Here is an 18,542-nt window from a genome sequence, read left to right as displayed (position 1 = left end):
GCTTGGAATTCCTGCGTTGGATGAACATCCAAAACTATTTTTCCCCAGTCGGAGCTATTTCGAGCTATGCTGAGTTTCCAGTTGTCGTGAACTCACTGTTGGAAGTCTGAGATTTCCGAGTTCCCAGCTGTATTGAAGGCGGCATATAACTGACTTTCCGACCTAAAGATCACTGACATAATGATTCGACCTAGTTTTCTTCTGAGTTCCCAGTTGTCTTGAAAGCACCATATTCTTTCGGAAGGGTTGGGTTAAAGGTGGAAGTCAAATTCCGGTTTTACCTTGTGTGCAATTGACCAATAAACATGTTAATCTCTATTTCAAGAATGTCTAAATGGAGAAAACTCTAGCCCTATAAAAAGTTGTGTATCAATTTAACCTTTTTGTTTCTTGAAAATAATTTATTGCTGATATGATAGATAAGGTCCGCAAGCGATGCGTGTTGATTTTCAGACCAAGCGTCAGAGCTCTTAACAAAACTCCCCCATACAGAAGACGCCTTGGTCCAATTACTCATGTGTAATGTAATGGCTCTGAGTGTCATGATCTATACACACTTGTGTCTTATAAAGTCATCATGACATTATGTCATATTGCAGGTTTTAGTGTGCAGCTTTGAAAGATATTAATTTGATTTTCAGTTAAATCATTAGACTACGACCTCAATGCTCAATAACTATGCTGAGCCATGGGGGTTGTCGACCCTGTAACCACCTACAGTGGAATGACGCGTGATGCTTTTCACGTAGCTACTCCACCCAAGCGTTGCTCTATACCAGGCAGACCTGTCACTGTCGCGGGGCTGTTGTGAAGAAAACCGAATCGTACTGGTAGAGAGGGGAAGCCATCCAGTGCCTGCCGTTGCAGTGCGGCTGCTTTATCCGTTATTTTCCTAAAAGGATTTCATCCATACATTGTAAGGACCAGTACACCGAATAAGGTGAATACATATGGATTTCATGTGATTTGTTTTAGTTAGAGAGAGAAGCCAGTGTGTGTTGTGCCGCTGCGGACTACAATTAGCGAGAGCATACACTACCACTCGTTTATCTAGCTACTAAATTAGCTACCTGGCTAGGCTAACCAAACGACATTTTCCAAATACAATTGTTGTCATGTTGATTAACCAACGGTCGAGGAGATCAAAGCACTTGGCATGGCTTGTTGACAGTGGCGCTAGGAGACTGAGTGTTGCTGTTATATAGCCAGGACAGCTTGCTTCACCGGCAGTAACAAAATGTCGGCGACGGTTCCTTCGAACCGAAGGTAGCTCCTCTAGCTGTTAACTGTCTGTCGCAAGAAATCATACCAAAGACGCCCATAAACTTACGAAAGCACGGCGTTTGAATGATGGCATAATAGCTTTACTCAGTTCCAGCAGTGTGTGTGTGGAAGGTCTTACCCCCAGAGTCAAGCACCTGTCTCACTCAGCTGGAGACCGTCTGACGTCGGCGTTGTTGCTCATGTCAGCTGGTCTCGCGCTAACGGTACGCTAGGGAATTGCGGTTGCTAGCTAATATAGCTAGCTATCTGGCTGGCCGCATATTTCAGGCAGCAACGAATGAAAACACAAACTTTACCTGTCATGTTTTAGCGTGCTACTTGTATACAGATACTGATTTGGTAAGTGACATTGTAGCTACATAAACGTATTAGCTAGTAAATATAGCCTCGTCGTAAGAACAGGTTAGCTAACGTTAGCTAGCTAATATGATAACGTTAGATGTTGTAGGCTAACGTTAGCAAGCTGGCTAAAATTATACACAGCCAGCTGTTTAGATCACTATGAGCTAGTGATGTTTGATCGGGGATCTTTTCTAGATAGCTAGTTAAGTCTAGCGAACTACATCCATCACCGACCTGTTGAATATAGATGGCCAGGCAGGCAGCATCTGTCGTCGGTAGCCACCACCAAGCAGATAGCTACCAGCCCTGTTGGGGGTTGTCTTGTAGCCACGGTAACGTTATAAGCTAGCTAGTTAGGTTACATTGAGGACAGACCGCTATTCTGCTAGGTTACAAGAGGCTACACGGGACTTGTGATTGTGACCTTTTGACTTTGGTTTGGTGTGTATGTGAACTTGAAGGGTTGTCTTACTACTGTGCTATTATTCTCCACCCCTTTTCCTGATATCAACTTCAGGGTCATACATCATTGCCTGTGACTCCCTGTCATTTCCTTTTTGCCAGCCTTGCGTTATAAATGATCACACAGGACGAATTCACATACAATACACATATTTTAGTTAAACGTCATCATTATTTTGTAAACTCTATGTGACATCACACAGAAATGAATGACCTCTTAGAGGTGTGGCATGTGTACAGGTTACATGGTAATGACAGCTGTATTTATTGTCACACAAGCAGAATGAACCACCAAGGGGGAAAACAACCATTAACTTTTGCTTAGATTATTTGAGATTGAACTGGTGATAAAGCACTGAAAACCAAAAGAATAGCCGACATTATACACATTTCGAAAGTAAGCATCCCATTTTAATCCATTCTGTGCTGTGTCTTCAACAACATCTTAATGCATAACCTTGGAGACTTTTGTTAGCCCCCTCTGCAAAGTTTGTTAAGCAAAGACGTTGGTACTCACAGTTGCAGAATGATTTTGTTTGTATTTTGTGTAAGCCCTTTAGCCACAGTAAGGGAGTTGTCATGTTTCATTTTTCAATCTCTTAAATAAGAAAACAAAGGTTGACCTTCACAGCAGGAATATAGACTGGGGAGCGTCAGATGAGCAATGTCTCCAAAATAGGCTGCTTTGATTTGTTTCATTGCCATCTCAGTATGACTGACTAAGTATGTTTGTCCTTAAGCAAAGACAAACATTGGCATTAGAATGGCCCTACTGAAGAGCTCAGTGACTTTCAACGTGGCACCGTCATAGGATGCCACCTTGGTTGGGTTAAATGCGGAAGACACATTGCAGTTGAATGCGTTCAGTTGTACAGCTGACTAGGTATCTCCTTTCCTTTCCAACAAGTCAGTTCGTCAAATTTCTGCCCTGCTAGAGCTGCCCCGGTCAACTCTAAGTGCTGTTATTGTGACGTGGAAACGTCTAGGAGCAACAACGTGTCAGCCGCAAAGTGGTAGGCCACACAAGCTCACAGAACAGGACCGCCGAGTGCTGATGAGCGTAGCACGTAAAAATCGTCTTTCCTCGGTTGCAACACTCACTAACGAGTTCCAAACTGCCTCTGGAAGCAACGTCAGCACAATAACTGTTTGTCGGGAGCTTCATGAAATGGATTTCCTTGGCCAAGCAGCCGCACACAAGCCTAAGATCACCATGCGCAATGCCAAGCGTCGGCTGGAGTGGTGTAAAGCTCGCCGCCATTGGACTCTGGAGCAGTGGAAACGCATTGTCTGGAGTGATGAATCACGTTTCATCCTCTGGGTTTGGCGGATGCCAGGAGAATGCTACCTGCCCGAATACATAGTGCCAACTGTAAAGTTTGGTGGAGGAGGAATAATGGTCTGGGGCTGTTTTTCATGGTTCGGGCTAGGCCCCTCAGTTTCAGTGAAGGGTAGTCGTAACGCTACAGCATACAATGACATTCTAGACGATTCTAGGCTTCCAACTTTGTGGAAACAGTTTGGGGAAGGCCCTTTTACTGTTTCTGCATGACAATGCCACTGTGCACAAAGTGAGGTCCATACAGAAATGGTTTGTCGAGATCGGTGTGGATCAACTCGACTGGCCTGCACAGAGACCTGACCTCAACCCCATCGAACACCTTTGGGATGAATTGGAACGCCAACTGCGAGCCAGGCCTAATCGCCCCCAACATCCGTGCCCGACCTCACTAATGCTCTTGTGGCTGAATGGAAGCAATTCCCCGCAGCAATGTTCCAACATCTAGTGGAAAGCCTTCCCAGAAGAGTGGAGGCTGTTATAGCAGCAAAGGGGGGGGGGGACCAACTCCATATGAATGGCCATGATTTTGGAATGAGATGTTCGACGAGCAGATGTCCACATACCTTTGGTCATGTAGTGTACATGTGTATATATGTGTTTGTGTGTGTTTCATAGCCTATATAATGGTGAGTAAACAAATGCATGATGTGTCTAATAGGGTAGTTGTATGGTGCATGATGGATCCTTAGGAGAGGGAATGCTATTTATAAGGCCCTACGTTGTTCATCTATTGATCTATGCCTATGTCGGGTGACTTGATTTGTTACATGGGCCTTTTTAAAATGCACTGTCTGTGGGTCAACAGATTCAACAGACTTTAGCCTAATCCATCCATTGTACTGTAGGTTTTTGTCGGCAATTGTCTTGTACAGTTGACCTCAGTCATGAGAGATTTGGATCATGCAGGTGTAGGCCACTACATGATGGTTTCAAAGCTTTATAATGTTAGTTTAACGGTTCACAGTAGTAGGCTCAATCTACGCAAGCCCTAATATGCATTGCTAGGCACTATAGCCTTGATTGATTGATTGTGTGCAATGTCTATTTTGGATCATTTTGTGATGCTCAGTTTGTTCCCTGGTATACACTTATTTAAAACTCCTTTGGATTAATACTAGCATATTTCTTGATTTAGCCGTGATAAGACTGGTAGATTCGAATTGGAGGAGTCTTAATGGTTTATTTTTAAGGTATCCTGTCTCATTATTTTGTGCTGACTGAGTGAGTCTCCACCTGCAGGAGAAGAACACACACAGTGAAGGTAGAAAGGATGTTTGCTTCTCTATTCAGGAAGAAAGAAAAGAGTTGGAAGTGTTGAGTTGAATTTCAGGAGACGTCCAGGTGCTTCACCTCACTCTGAAGTTGATTTGAGGAGTTCTGAAAAGACACTGCATTCCAACCCAGTGTGATCAGACAGTTCTATTTCTCTCTCTCTCTCTCTCTCTCTCTCTCTCTCTCTCTCTCTCTCTCTCTGTCTCTCTCTCTCTCTCTGTCTCTCTCTCTCTCTCTCTCTCTCTCTCTGTCTCTCTCTCTCTCTGTCTCTCTCTCTCTGTCTCTCTCTCTCTCTCTCTGTCTCTCTCTCTCTCTCTGTCTCTCTCTCTCTCTCTGTCTCTCTCTCTCTCTCTCTCTCTCTCTCTCTCTCTCTCTCTCTCTCTCTCTGTCTCTCTCTCTCTGTCTCTCTGTCTCTCTCTCTCTCCACCACTCTCCACCACTCTCCTTTAGCTGACATCATTCTTTTACTTTTCAGCACAAAGGGATAGGGGAGTGAAATGTTTAATCTAAACAGTACAGTGCACCAGGCTCCAATGAAGTGACATTTTGAATTATTTATAAAAACATAGTTGCCAAACCCGGCCTAGTAGAATGCCAGCCTCATTTCCAATGTTATGGAATAACCAAGAAAACTTTTCTTGCTCTCTCAAAGTAGGCCTGGACCTAGTGAATTATTAATTTTTTCCAAGTCACAAAAAAATAGAAGCTTAACTAATTACAAATTTAACACCCACCCATGGTACCTTCTGTTATCTCGTGGCTAAAGAAAAGCTCTCACAGTTTAGTGCTCAGCTACATCATGTTGTTAGCCTATATTGGGTGTTGATCTGACCTCACACTGACCTCACACCCAGGCCAGCCTAGTTGAGTCTAGGTAAACATTAGCATTGGTTGTATGTTGATCTCACATTGACTATAGCCAGCCCGGGTCGGTTCAGTCCAGGTAAACAGTAGCTAGTAATTATTGGTTGTTGATCTTACACTGTAACCATGCTAACTATACTAGCTTTCCCAGCCAGTTTAGTTCAGTAGTCCAGGTAAACAGTATCTAGTAAATCCACTAGCTTAACCTTAAAGGAGTTACTAAGTGCAAGCTAGGCTACATCAGGCTCTTGTTGGGTGTTGCTCTTACAATTTACTGTAGCCATGCTTCCCCTGGCAACCAGTGTCAGTCCAGTTCAACGTTAGCTAATAAAACCACTAAGCTAGACTATATCAGATCAGTCAAGCTTTTAGCGTTTATTGACTGTTGGTCTTATGGCACACTGTAGTCCGCTTCCCCAGCCCGGTTCAATCAGTCCAAGTAAACAGTAGCTAGTAAAACGACTAGCCTATCCTTAATGGGGTTAATGAGCCTTGGCTCTTCACTTCCTGGTACCTGGTGTAGTATTTCCTGCCTGATGTCACCTTCTGCTGGAGCACTGCCAACGTTCTATCTCATGGTTTTACAAACTGACCCACTCACAAGTACTAGTGTACTTAGGTATTTACCACCAAGAGGAATGGTTATCGGTCCACTGGGTGTGGAAGGCAACCCAATGTCAAGCAGGTTGATTTCTCTGACTGTAGGCTATGTTGCTTTATCAGCAAATGTCACCGCAGACATGAATAAGAAGACTGACTCATTCAAGGATGTGAATAAGCACTGCCGTACAGTACAATGTGAGCCATAGCTCGGGGATTACCAGGCCCCAGGCACAGTAGGTCTACTGGATCCCCCATCTACAGTATAATGATTATAGATCTGCCTGGCTGGCAGCACTAGACTTGCTAGCAGCTCACCCTTCAATAAATCAAGACTGTTTATAAATCCCATCGCCCTGGATTTGTGACTACTCCGAGGCGTGGAAGAAAGCGTGTTATCAAGGGCCAAGAGAGGGGCTGCCGTCTCTCGGTGAATAGCCTAGCTTACACCTATGATCTATGATCCATTCAATTTCACCATTTGAATGAATCTCCCTTTGTAAGGGTGGAGACTGCAGATATACACCTGCCTTTTATCGCCACATAGGGCCTATCGTTTCTCATTGCATCCTTTTGTCTTCTCTTCAATCAGTGAAAAGGATTCACACACACATACACACACACATACATGCTTATCAGCACATTTCTGCTCTCTGTGTGGTCCAATGATAACTCTGGGCTGATTGAGTTCAGGAGCTGCTGGTGATTTCCTGGCACATGTGGCTCCGAACAGCCAGAGTCCCCCGGCTGTCTGGTTGCTCTCTGGTTAGCATCACTGTACTGACCCACCTCCAGCCAGAGTCCCCGGCTGTCTGGTTGCTCTCTGGTTAGCATCACTGTACTGACCCACCTCCAGCCAGAGTCCCCGGCTGTCTGGTTGCTCTCTGGTTAGCATCACTGTACTAACCCACCTCCAGCCAGAGTCCCCGGCTGTCTGGTTGCTCTCTGGTTAGCATCACTGTACTGACCCACCTCCAGCCAGAGTCCCCGGCTGTCTGGTTGCTCTCTGGTTAGCATCACTGTACTGACCCACCTCCAGCCAGAGTCCCCGGCTGTCTGGTTGCTCTCTGGTTAGCATCACTGTACTGACCCACCTCCTCCAGTCCTCCTCACTGGCTGGATACTGGAAATACACTGAACAAAAATATTAAAACAACATGTAAATGTGTTGGTCCCATGTTTCATGAGCTGAAGTAAAAGATCCCAGAAATGTTCCATACGCACAAAAAGCTTATTTCTCTCCAACTTCGTGCACACATTTGTTTACATCCCTGTTAGTGAGCATTTCTCCTTTGCCAAGATAATCCATCCCACCTGACAGGTGTGGCATATCAAGAAGCTGATTAAACAGCATGATCACTACACAGGTGCACCTTGTGCTGGCCACTCTAAAATGTCACACAACACAATGCCACAGGTGTCTCAGGTTTTGAGGGAGACTGCAATTTGCATGCTGACTGCAGGAATGTCCACTAGAGCTGTTGCCAGAGAATTGAATGTACCATATGCTGCCTCCAATGTCGTTTTAGAGAATTTGGCAGTACGTCCAACCGGCCTCACAACCGCAGACCACGTGTAACCAAGCCAGCCCAGGACCTCCACATTCGGTTTCCTCACCTGCGGGATCTACCGAGACCAGCTGATGAACTGTGGGTTTGCCCAACCAAATAATTTCTGCACAAACTGTCAGAAACCGTCTCAGGGAAGCTCTTCGTACACATACTCACCAGGGTCTTGACCTGACTGCAGTTCGGCGTCGTATCCGACTTCAGTGGGTAAATGCTCACCTTCAATGGCCACTGGCACACTGGAGAAGTGTGCTCTTCACGGATGGATCCCGGTTTCAACTGTACCGGGCAGATGGCAGACAGCGTGTATGGCGTGGTGTGGGTGAGCGGTTTGCTGATGTCAACGTTGTGAACAGAGTGCCCCATGGTGGCGGTGGGGTTATGGTATGGGCAGACATAAGCTACGGACAACAAACACAATTGCATTTTATGAACGGCAATTTGAATGCACAGAGATACCGTGACGAGATACTGAGGCCCATTTTCGTGCCATTCATCCGCCGCCATCACCTCATGTTTCAGCGTGATAATGCACGGCTCCATGTTGCGAGGATCTGTACACAATTCCTGGAAGCTCAAAATGTCCCAGTTCTTCCATGGCCAGCATACTCACCAGACATATGTCAACCATTGAGCATGTTTGGGATGCACTGGATCGATGTGTACGACAGCGGGTTCCTAGTTTTCGCCAATATCCAGCAATTTTGCACAGCCAATGAAGAGGAGTGGGACAACATTCCACAGGCCACAATCAACAGCCTGATCAACTCTATGTGAAGGAGATGTGTTGCGCTGCATGAGGCAAATGGTCAAACCAGATACTGACTGGTTTTCATCTCCACGCCCATACTTTTTTTTTTAAGGTATCTGTGACCAACAGATTCATATATTTATTCCCAGTCATGTGAAATCCATAGATTAGGGCCTAATTAATTTATTTCAATTGACTCATTTCCTTATACAGTGCCTTGCAAAAGTATTAATCCCCCTTGGCATTTTTCCTATGTTGTTGCATTATAACCTGTAATTTAAATAGATTTTTATTTGGATTTCATGTAATGGACATACACAAAATAGTCCAAATTGGTGAAGTGAAATGAAAATAATAACTTGTTTCAAAAAATGCTAAAAAAATAAATAACGTAAAAGTGGTGCGTGCATATGTATTCACCCCCTTTGCTATGAAGCCCCTAAATAAGATCTGGTGCAACCAATTACCTTCAGAAGTCACATAATTAGTTAAATAAAGTCCACCTGTGTGCAATCTAAGTGTCACATGATCTGTCACATGATCTCGGTATATATACACCTGTTCTGAAAGGCCCCAGAGTCTGCAACACCACTAAGCAAGGGGCACCACCAAGGAAGCGACACCATGAAGACCAAGGAGCTCTCCAAACAGGTCAGGGACAAAGTTGTGGAGAAGTACTGATCAGGGTTGGGTTATAAAAAAATATCAAAAACTTTGAACATCCCACGGAGCACCATTAAATCCATTATTAAAAAATAGAATATGGCACCACAACAAACCTGCCAAGAGAGGGCCGCCCACCATAACTCACGGATCAGGCAAGGAGGGCATTAATCAGAGATGCAACAAAGAGAACAAAGATAACCCTGAAGGAGCTGCAAAGCGCCACAGCGGAGATTTAAGCCATACACTCCACAGAGCTGGGCTTTACGGAAGAGTGGCCAGAAAAAAGCCATTGCTTAAAGAAAAAAATAAGCAAACACGTTCGCCAAAAGGCATGTGAGAGACTCCCCAAACATATGGAAGAAGGTACTCTGGTCAGATGAGACTAAAATTGAGCTTTTTGGCCATCAAGGAAAACGCTATGTCTGGCGCAAACCCAACACCTCTCATCACCCTGAGAACACCATCCCCACAGTGAAGCATGGTGGTGGCAGCATCATACTGTGGGGATGTTTTTCATCGGCAGAATTGAAGGAATGATGGATGGCACTAAATACAGGGAAATTCTTGAGGGAAACATGTTTCAGTCTTCCAGAGATTTGAGACTGGGACGGAGGTTCACCTTCCAGCAGGACAATGACCCTAAGCATACTGCTAAAGCAACACTTGAGTGGTTTAAGGGGAAACATTTAAATGTCTTGGAATGGCCTAGTCAAAGCCCAGACCTCAATACAATTGAGAATTTGTGGTATGAGTTAAAGATTGCTGTACACCGGCGGAACCCATCCAACTTGAAGGAGCTGGTGGAGCAGATTTGCCTTGAATAATGGGCAAAAATCCCAGTGGCTAGATGTGCCAAGCTTACAGAGACATACCCCAAGAGACTTGCAGCTGTAATTGCTGTAAAAGGTGGCTCTACAAAGTATTGACTTTGTTGGGGTGAATAGTTATGCACGCTCAAGTTCTCTGTTTTTTTGTCTCATTCTTGTTTGTTTCACCCCAAAAAATATTTTGCATCTTCAAAGCGGTAGGCATGTTGTGTAAATCAAATGACACAAACCCCCCCCAAAAATCCATTTTAATTCCAGGATATAAGGCAACAAAATAGGAAAAATGCCAAGGAGAGTGAATACTTTCGCAAACCACTGTAGCCTATCTGGCTGGCATGAAAAGGAACCACGGGAAAAGCGTCCTGCATTTGCTATTTAAGTGCATAGATTACGTATTTCTTTCCCCTGCACCCGTTCCAAGACAGGTGCATGATAATGGTCCATTGTAAATAAATAAAAAAATTCACACACAGGCTATATTATTTAGTGTATATATAAAGACAAAATTAAATTAAGAATAGTCTGATGGGTGACAATATTATCACCTGTGAATTATGTATTATCGCTTGTGGATGATGCCCAGCGTGCCTTCATAGCAAATCATAGTCGCACACCTCATGTAGCCTAGCCCATAGGCCTATATGTTTTGAAAAGGTTTGTATCACAACTAAAGTGGCCCAATCATTTCTTAAAATGAAGCACATTAATCCGCTTTACAACTGGTATAGAGCCTAACTGGAATACGTAGGCGGTGCGTGAGTTTCAAGTTTGGGGAAGATACTTTTTACCATAAAAACGCACCGTTTAGAATAAAGCATTACATTCATAATCGCATCTATATAATAAAAATAATATGCCATTTAGCAGACGCTTTTATCCAAAGCGACTTATAATCATGTGCGCATACATTTTTACGTATGGATCGGACGCATCTGCGGTCACCTTTTGTGTTTTCCCGCTAATTGATCGCATTTTGGAACATTCGCGCTTACATCCTACTGCCGTGTGCGCATTGCCGCGCTTGTAATGTGAAGAAATAGCCTAATAGTTTATCAACATTTTAAGCTAAACGTTCTGATCTGTTGCATCAGCCTCATTGCTTTTTAAAAATATGTTTTGATGCGACTGGTTGTCTCAAATCTCTGGAAGACTGAAACAGGTTTCCCTCAAGAATTTCCCTGTATTTAGCGCCATCCATCATTCCTTCAATTCTGACCAGTTTCCCAGTCCCTGCCGATGGAAAAACATCCCCACAGCATGATACTGCCACCACCACACACCACTTTCCCGTTATACATTTTTTTGAATTTTGTGTATGTCCATGACATGAAATCCAAATAAAAAGCAATTTAAATTACAGGTTGTAATGCAACAAAATAGGAAAAAAAGCCAAGGGGGATGAGTACTAGTTCTACATGTAAAATCGGTGCGCACTTGGTTTGCAAATTACGTTCAGAGGTGCTAAGTACTCTCGGCCAGCAAACGCTATTGGTATCCCTGTCATCCATTACGAATCTGCAGTGTAGCCAGTTGCAGTAGTGGTCTAGCACTATGCTATGGGCAGAATGTCACTAAACTCTTGGGACTGTCTCTCTCTCTCTCTCTCTCTCTCTCTCTCTCTGTCTCTGTCTCTGTCTCTGTCTCTGTCTCTGTCTCTGTCTCTGTCTCTGTCTCTGTCTCTGTCTCTGTCTCTCTGTCTCTGTCTCTCTCTCTCTGTCTCTCTCTCTCTCTCTCTCTCTGTCTCTCTCTCTGTCTCTCTCTCTCTCTCTCTCTCTCACCCCCCTTCTCTCTCTCTCTGTCTCTCTCTCTCTCTCTCTCTCTCTTGCCATACTGTATGGGGCTGAGCTCTCTCTCTCTCTCTCTCTCTCTCTCTCTTGCCATACTGTATGGGGCTGAGCCTCTCTCTCTCTCTCTCTCTCTCTCTCTCTCTCTCTCTCTCTCGCCAGCATTTGAATTTGTTGTTCTGAGTCGGAGGGGAGTTTTAGCAGTTGTCAGCACTCGCTCGCCCTCTAATCATCTGGTTGTTTTCTGCCTCTGTGCCAGCCAGGACCCAAGGTGGAGGGACTGTCTGTACTAGCCAGGACCCAAGGTGGAGGGACTGTCTGTACTAGCCAGGACCCAAGGTGGAGGGACTGTCTGTACTAGCCAGGACCCAAGGTGGAGGGACTCTCTGTACTAGCCAGGACCCAAGGTGGAGGGACTCTCTGTACTAGCCAGGACCCAAGGTGGAGGGACTCTCTGTACTAGCCAGGACCCAAGGTGGAGGGACTGTGATACTGTCATCCTGGTTCCTCCATCCAACACTGTTCTGTTGTCTCTCTCTCTCGCTCGCCCTCTCGCTCTCCTTTTGTTTGGCCACGGTACAACTTACACAATGTTCCCTCAAAGTAGTACGTTTGGTTGGTTGGTTGGTGCTCTGTTCTTTGTCATTGTGTCGACCCTGATGTGTTGACCGCGATCTGAAAGATGTTAAGATCATTTGCTGGTGTTGTTGGATACATTTTAACCTGTCTGTCTGTAACCACTCTCTGTGGGGTCGGAAGAAATCTGATGTTTCCGCTTTTCAGGGCTACAGTATTTTCAACCTAACGTCCGTTTCCATGGGTACTCCGCTCAGGCATATTTTTACGCCTTCTACGTTAGGTTAGTCTGTAACAGTGTTCTCAGAGAGAAGTCTGGGGAGTATCAGGATTATTCTGGCAATGTCATAAAGCTGTTCTCCACAGTCAGATCTGGCTGCACTTTTTATGGTCCTGGCCACGTACAAGATGTTACAAGTGACAGTTTTGCATTGTCAGGCCTGATCTTTGAAGGGATCTTTTGAAATTCCTTTGCTGCATCATCACTCTTCTCTCATCTGACTGTCTCTCTCTGTCTCTGTCTCTGTCTGTCTGTCTCTGTCTCTGTCTGACTGTCTCTGTCTGTCTCTCTTAAGGTGTCAGCATACTTCAGTTCGTCTGGTGACTAGCCTAGGTCGTCTAGGTGAACCTAACAAGTGTGTTCCACACTCCCTTAAAAGGCCTTCACTTGAAAAACTAGAAAAAAGAGGCGATAGTACTGTTTGTCCATATTGAGACGCCATAGCCAGTATACACTTCCTCAAAAGAAATCAGTCATTAATTTTGATGTTTTTGTAGAGAAGATCTTAGTCGCGCAATTTTACATCTAACTAAGATGTTTGGTGCAGTATTTCTCAATGAAACAATGCGCATGAAAATGAGTGGTCTCTCGTTGAATGACAATAAAGACTTTATTGAAGAATTCCTACTGTTGACCCCAATCACCGACGAAGGGGTGTAGACTTTGGGCTTGTCTCGTGAAATAATGTTGTGTGCCCAAACAGCTAAAAAAAAAAACTTACCGAAATTCAAAAACAAAACAAAAACGTCACACAATGTCTTCGTAATATATGAACGAACTCTTCCGAACTGTTTTCGGAGAGGAAGTATGCGGACTTCTTTACACGTACACATACACATACACACCTCAACCACAGCGAGTTAAACAGCCCCCCGTCGCATTGCCTCATTTCTGATTAAATAAATAACACCAGGGGCTTTTAGTTCCGGTCATATGTTCCTATTGCTTGACGATAACACTGATGATGTTTTTGAATTGGGTAATAACATTGGGGCTTTTTGTTCCCTGACATCATGATAATAACGTTGAAGATAATGCTGATTAGGCTCTAACTTGTTTGTCATGGATCCCATTATCAGGCAACATTTAAAGGCAATATGCAGAGATTAGTTTTTTTCCTGGGTAATCAGCCTATACATGGTCTACTATCATTGATACATGGTCTATTATCATTGATACATGGTCTACTATCATTGATACATGGTCTACTATCATTGATACATGGTCTATTATCATTGATACATGGTCTACTATCGTTGATACATGGTCTACTATCATTGATACATGGTCTATTATCATTGATACATGGTCTACTATCGTTGATACATGGTCTACTATATCATTGATACATGGTCTACTATATCATTGATACATGGTCTACTATCACCAAACCAATATCCTACGTTTCCTGATTTCTACGTCATTGTCCAGATCACATCCTTGAATCTGGAGATTTAAACAAGGTTGCGATTAGGTTGTTTGGAGCTGATTTTAAGACTATCTATGATGCCAGATCAGGCTCTTGATCCTCCCAGACGGGTATGTTAGGAGAGATGGACATATAGGCTACCATCTCTGTAATAACGTGGTCCTCTGTAGCTCAGCTGGTAGAGCACGGCGCTTGTAACGCCAGGGTAGTGGGTTCGATCCCCGGGACCACCCATACACAAAAATGTATGCACGCATGACTGTAAGTCGCTTTGGATAAAAGCGTCTGCTAAATGGCATATATTATTATTATTATTATTATTATTATTATTATTATAATGATTCATAATGTCCCTGACTGTAGTTGCAGTTCCTACTGCTATGCACATTTGGCCTAAAACTTTGGCAAAGCAGGATTGTTGGATCTGGTTCGGGATCATGCTTGCTTAGATTTTCTGAAATGTTGTTCTACTCGCATGACTTTTTTTTAGCTCTTTTAGGGTTTTTGGTGTAGATAGATACTGTATGTGGTGGATTTTGGCTTCATCCATCTGTGTTGTAGAGAGCTGCAGACTGTCTCCTCTATCCAAGCTGCATGGGTTCTATTCATAGAAATATAATTACTAGAACCGACATCCCCATTCTCATTCATGTCAAAGTTCTGTGATGTGGGGGGACTGGCAGCCATATTGAGTGTACCCACTGCCCATGAGTACCAGTCGGTGTACCAGTCTAATTGCTGTGAGCCAAGGGGCTTTGCCTGTTCCAGTAATTGTATTTCTATGCTAATCCTCCAAGCATGATCCAACCGACATGGCCAGCCTGACAAATGCCACCCTATTCCCTATTTAGTGCACTATCACAGTTAAAAGTAGTGCACAAAAGGCAATAGGGTGGCATTTGGAACGCAGCGATGGTCAGCCTCCCTCCGTCTGGAGTGCCCTCCCCTGGCTGCCAGCCCTGCCAAGCCCTGGCTCCAAACCTGCAGAGTGGAGCTTACTTCTGCTGGCACAGTCTGTTAGACTTGGTGCCTGGCCACAAAGGACACACACACTAGAGAGTCAGTGTCACAAACAAACCCCATTGATTACTGGGATACTGACACTACTGACCACAAACTGAGGGATTGTGTTCACAAAGGGTGCACCAGGGCACTGCAGATTGCAGAAGAAACCCTCAGAGTGCAATAACACCAATGGCTAAATACATGTGTTTGTTTGACTCTCTCCTTCTAGCTAATAGCTGGTTGGGGATTGGCCTCTAGGTCTAAAGTCTATTTATTATTTTTTATTTTATTTCACCTTTATTTAACCAGGTAAGCCAATTTGAGAACAAGTTCTCATTTACAACTGCGACCTGGCCAAGAAAGCGCAATGCACCAATTAGCTGGTAGTTTGCCTGAATTTATTCTGTGGCTTTGATTTAGAAAACGTAGTTTAGGCTAATGAACAAATTAAAACCAAGAATCTGCATAAATTGCTGAATAAGTTAAAGAGCGACTGAACACGGCGTTTCAACGTGTTGCTCATTAAGAAAAACGAGATTTCAGTCTTGGGGGTGTGGTTCTATGTGGCAGTTACTGATGTTTGTCCCACATGAGACACCATGGGAACAAAGCCAGCATCACTTCCTCAAAATAGTCAGAATGAATCTAAGAGAACTCAATAAATCTGTAATTAACTTTGATGTTTTCGACAGGGATGTTTTAGTTGTGTAATTTTACATCTGACTAAGGTGTTTGATGCAGTATTTCTCAAGTAAAAAAATGTGTGACGTGTTGTCTGATGTAAACAAAGTCTGCTGCGCTGCCGGGCAGGTCTCTCTCACTGTCTGTGTGTTCTACGATAGGATTGGATAGAGCGCAATCACCGCAGCTGTGTATCCTGTGTTAGTGGGAAAGTGAGCATTGTCGAAATCAAAACTCGACCCTCAAGGAGGTCAAGACGAACTCACTTACAAAACTCTGTTTTGGACGAGACTGATTTTATGACCAAATGTGTCCTATTTATACAATGTTTCTGACTAATATCGACGCTACATCGGCCGTTTTCAGTCAGAGAAGTTGTTTATTGCCTTCAGTAGGCGCTCTAAATTCTTGTTGATTTTGAGTAGTAAGGAAGGTGTTTGTGCTGTTATCACTACATGTGGTGCCTGGGGACTGGGATGGAGGATACAGTACTCTCTTCATGGTGTCCTTTCTGATCCGATCCAAATTCCACACACTGTTGAGGAAAGTAGGGTCTGGAATGTCAGGTCACTGACTGTGCGTGTGCATGCATGCTCGTGTACGTGTGTTTTTGAACAAGTAAATGGAAAAAAAAATGAATCAAGATTTAGAATCAACTGGAGTCAAGTAGCTCTTTTATTCGCTTTTCAGTTCAGCGCTGGTAAAAAAAAAATAAACAGCTATAAATTCAGACAAAATGGTGCAGAGTAAAGTTGCATCAGCGTTTTTACAGTGCTGGTCAGATTTAAGACACAACCATAAAGCAGAAAACTGTTCTAGAGGGATTTTTATTTCAGTCCCAGGCCCCGTTTCCATCTTTTAAAAAATCACATTTTCTCTCTTCTTTTAAACGTGCAGTTAGTGGCCTTTTAGGCCTATTCAGTTTACTGTAAAATGCCACAGGGAGTTCCCTCTTTTAGGCCTATTCAGTTTACTGTAAAATGCCACAGGGAGTTCCCTCTTTTAGGCCTATTCAGTTTACTGTAAAATGCCACAGGGAGTTCCCTCTTTTAGGCCTATTCAGTTTACTGTAAAATGCCACAGGGAGTTCCCTCTTTTAGGCCTATTCAGTTTACTGTAAAATGCCACAGGGAGTTCCCTCTTTTAGGCCTATTCAGTTTACTGTAAAATGCCACAGGGAGTTCCCTCTTTTAGGCCTATTCAGTTTACTGTAAAATGCCACAGGGAGTTCCCTCTTTTAGGCCTATTCAGTTTACTGTAAAATGCCACAGGGAGTTCCCTCTTTTAGGCCTATTCAGTTTACTGTAAAATGCCACAGGGAGTTCCCTCTTTTAGGCCTATTCAGTTTACTGTAAAATGCCACAGGGAGTTCCCTCTTTTAGGCCTATTCAGTTTTACAGCTTTTTTTGTTGTTGTGTTTTTTAGTTCCCCCTTAAAGCTGCCTGAAGAGGTCTTGCCTGTTTCTATTGAGCCAGGAACCTCCTTAGTAGACCCTTGTGGTGGGCTGTTGTTCAGTTTCCCACAACCCCAGCTACGCTCTCAGGCTAGGGCTAACGGCTCTCTGGCGCTATGCCGGCCAGGGAGAGAAGACTGGTCCGGCTGAACCCTACTCCAAAAGGAGAACTTTTTTTTTTTCTTTCTCATCTTTAACCCAAGATGGCACAGTTTCTTACTTGCTGCTGTATTTACACGTAGACCTAACCTATCCATCTTGATATTGGTATTGAAACGGTGTTGGTCAGGGGTTTGGTTTCTGCAATGGTTGAGTGAGAACCCAGAGACTAACCTGTTCTCCTCATCCTAATCTCATCCTGATTATTCTGTGGCTGTGTGATAGCATGGCAGTCCCTTTCAGGCAGAGTTCTCTCTCTGCTCAGAAAGAAAAGTACTGTATTCTAGCAGGCCGCAGAACTTAAGCCTTGTTCACTTTGGCAGTTTGAAGTGACTCAAATCCTATTTTCTTTGCATATCAGATTCAAATCTGTTATTTTTCCTGCAGTCTGAACAGCCAAAAAAGTAAATGGAATTTGATATTTCAAGCCACATTTCAAACCACCTTTTGTAGGTGGTTTGAAATCAGATGCAAATCGGATTCCTGGCCATGCGACTTGTGTCTGAACGGTCAAATCTGATTTATTTGCCCTCAAGTGTTTTTTTTTTACTTATTTGGCATATCTTTTTGCTTGCTAGCTACACTGCTAACATGTGGTAGCTAACTAGCTTGTTAATTGTTTAAAAGCAAATGAGTGAATGTGTTAGAAAGCTACACGGCTACCTAGCTAGCTAGTTGACAGCTTTGAAAGTTGGATCATCTTATCCTTTTTGAGGTTTTAAAAGTGTTCTTAACACTATGATTTTGAACATTCAAAGCAACTGGGAAAAGTCCACGGCAGTGCTAGGAAGCAGGAGCACCACCACCGATCAGCCGATACCACTGCACACACCCTTGCTCTTTGGACAGTCAGTATTCCAAAACGGATTTGAAAAACAACTGATTTGAGCATCAAGGCCTGCAGTGTGAACAAGGCTTTAGTTGCCATCGGAGCCGTGATGAGGGGATTTTTGGAGGAGTGTTTGGCAGCAGGGATTTGTGAGGTCCAGTCACCCTGCCCTGGCTCTTTCTCAATTATCCAACAGATCTGTCCTCACCTTCATCTGCACTGATCTAAGAGAAGTGACCAGGTGAAAGGCAGCCTAATGATGAGCTTCAACCATCAGTGCTGCATGAAGGGAAGGAGATGAGAAGAGCATTGATTTTTAAGTAATCAAAATATATATGCCTGTCCTGGGCCCAGATTCACAAAACCTT

General features: G+C 43.8%; 1 protein-coding gene across 13 annotated transcripts in view; it reads left to right on the top strand.

The window, feature by feature from the left end:
• The window catches only part of LOC121540688 (tight junction protein ZO-1), a 173,326-nt gene that overhangs the window by 68,249 nt on the left and 86,535 nt on the right, over positions 1 to 18,542 (top strand). Inside the window, exon 1 of one of the 13 annotated variants that reach the window (XM_041849719.2) lies at positions 564 to 916. The exons of 10 other annotated variants lie outside the window; for them this stretch is intronic. The gene's annotated coding sequence lies outside the window, so the exon portion shown is untranslated. Of the gene's footprint in view, positions 1 to 563; positions 941 to 1,004; positions 1,624 to 18,542 lie in introns of those variants that run through there. 2 more of the 13 variants (XM_041849717.2, XM_041849718.2) reach the window with 2 other exon arrangements.

Source organism: Coregonus clupeaformis, chromosome 26 (genome assembly GCF_020615455.1).
Source record: "Coregonus clupeaformis isolate EN_2021a chromosome 26, ASM2061545v1, whole genome shotgun sequence".
Taxonomy (NCBI): Eukaryota; Metazoa; Chordata; class Actinopteri; order Salmoniformes; family Salmonidae; genus Coregonus; species Coregonus clupeaformis.
The sequence above is the reverse complement of the archived record's forward strand: the minus strand, read 5'-3'. Positions and strand labels throughout refer to the sequence as shown.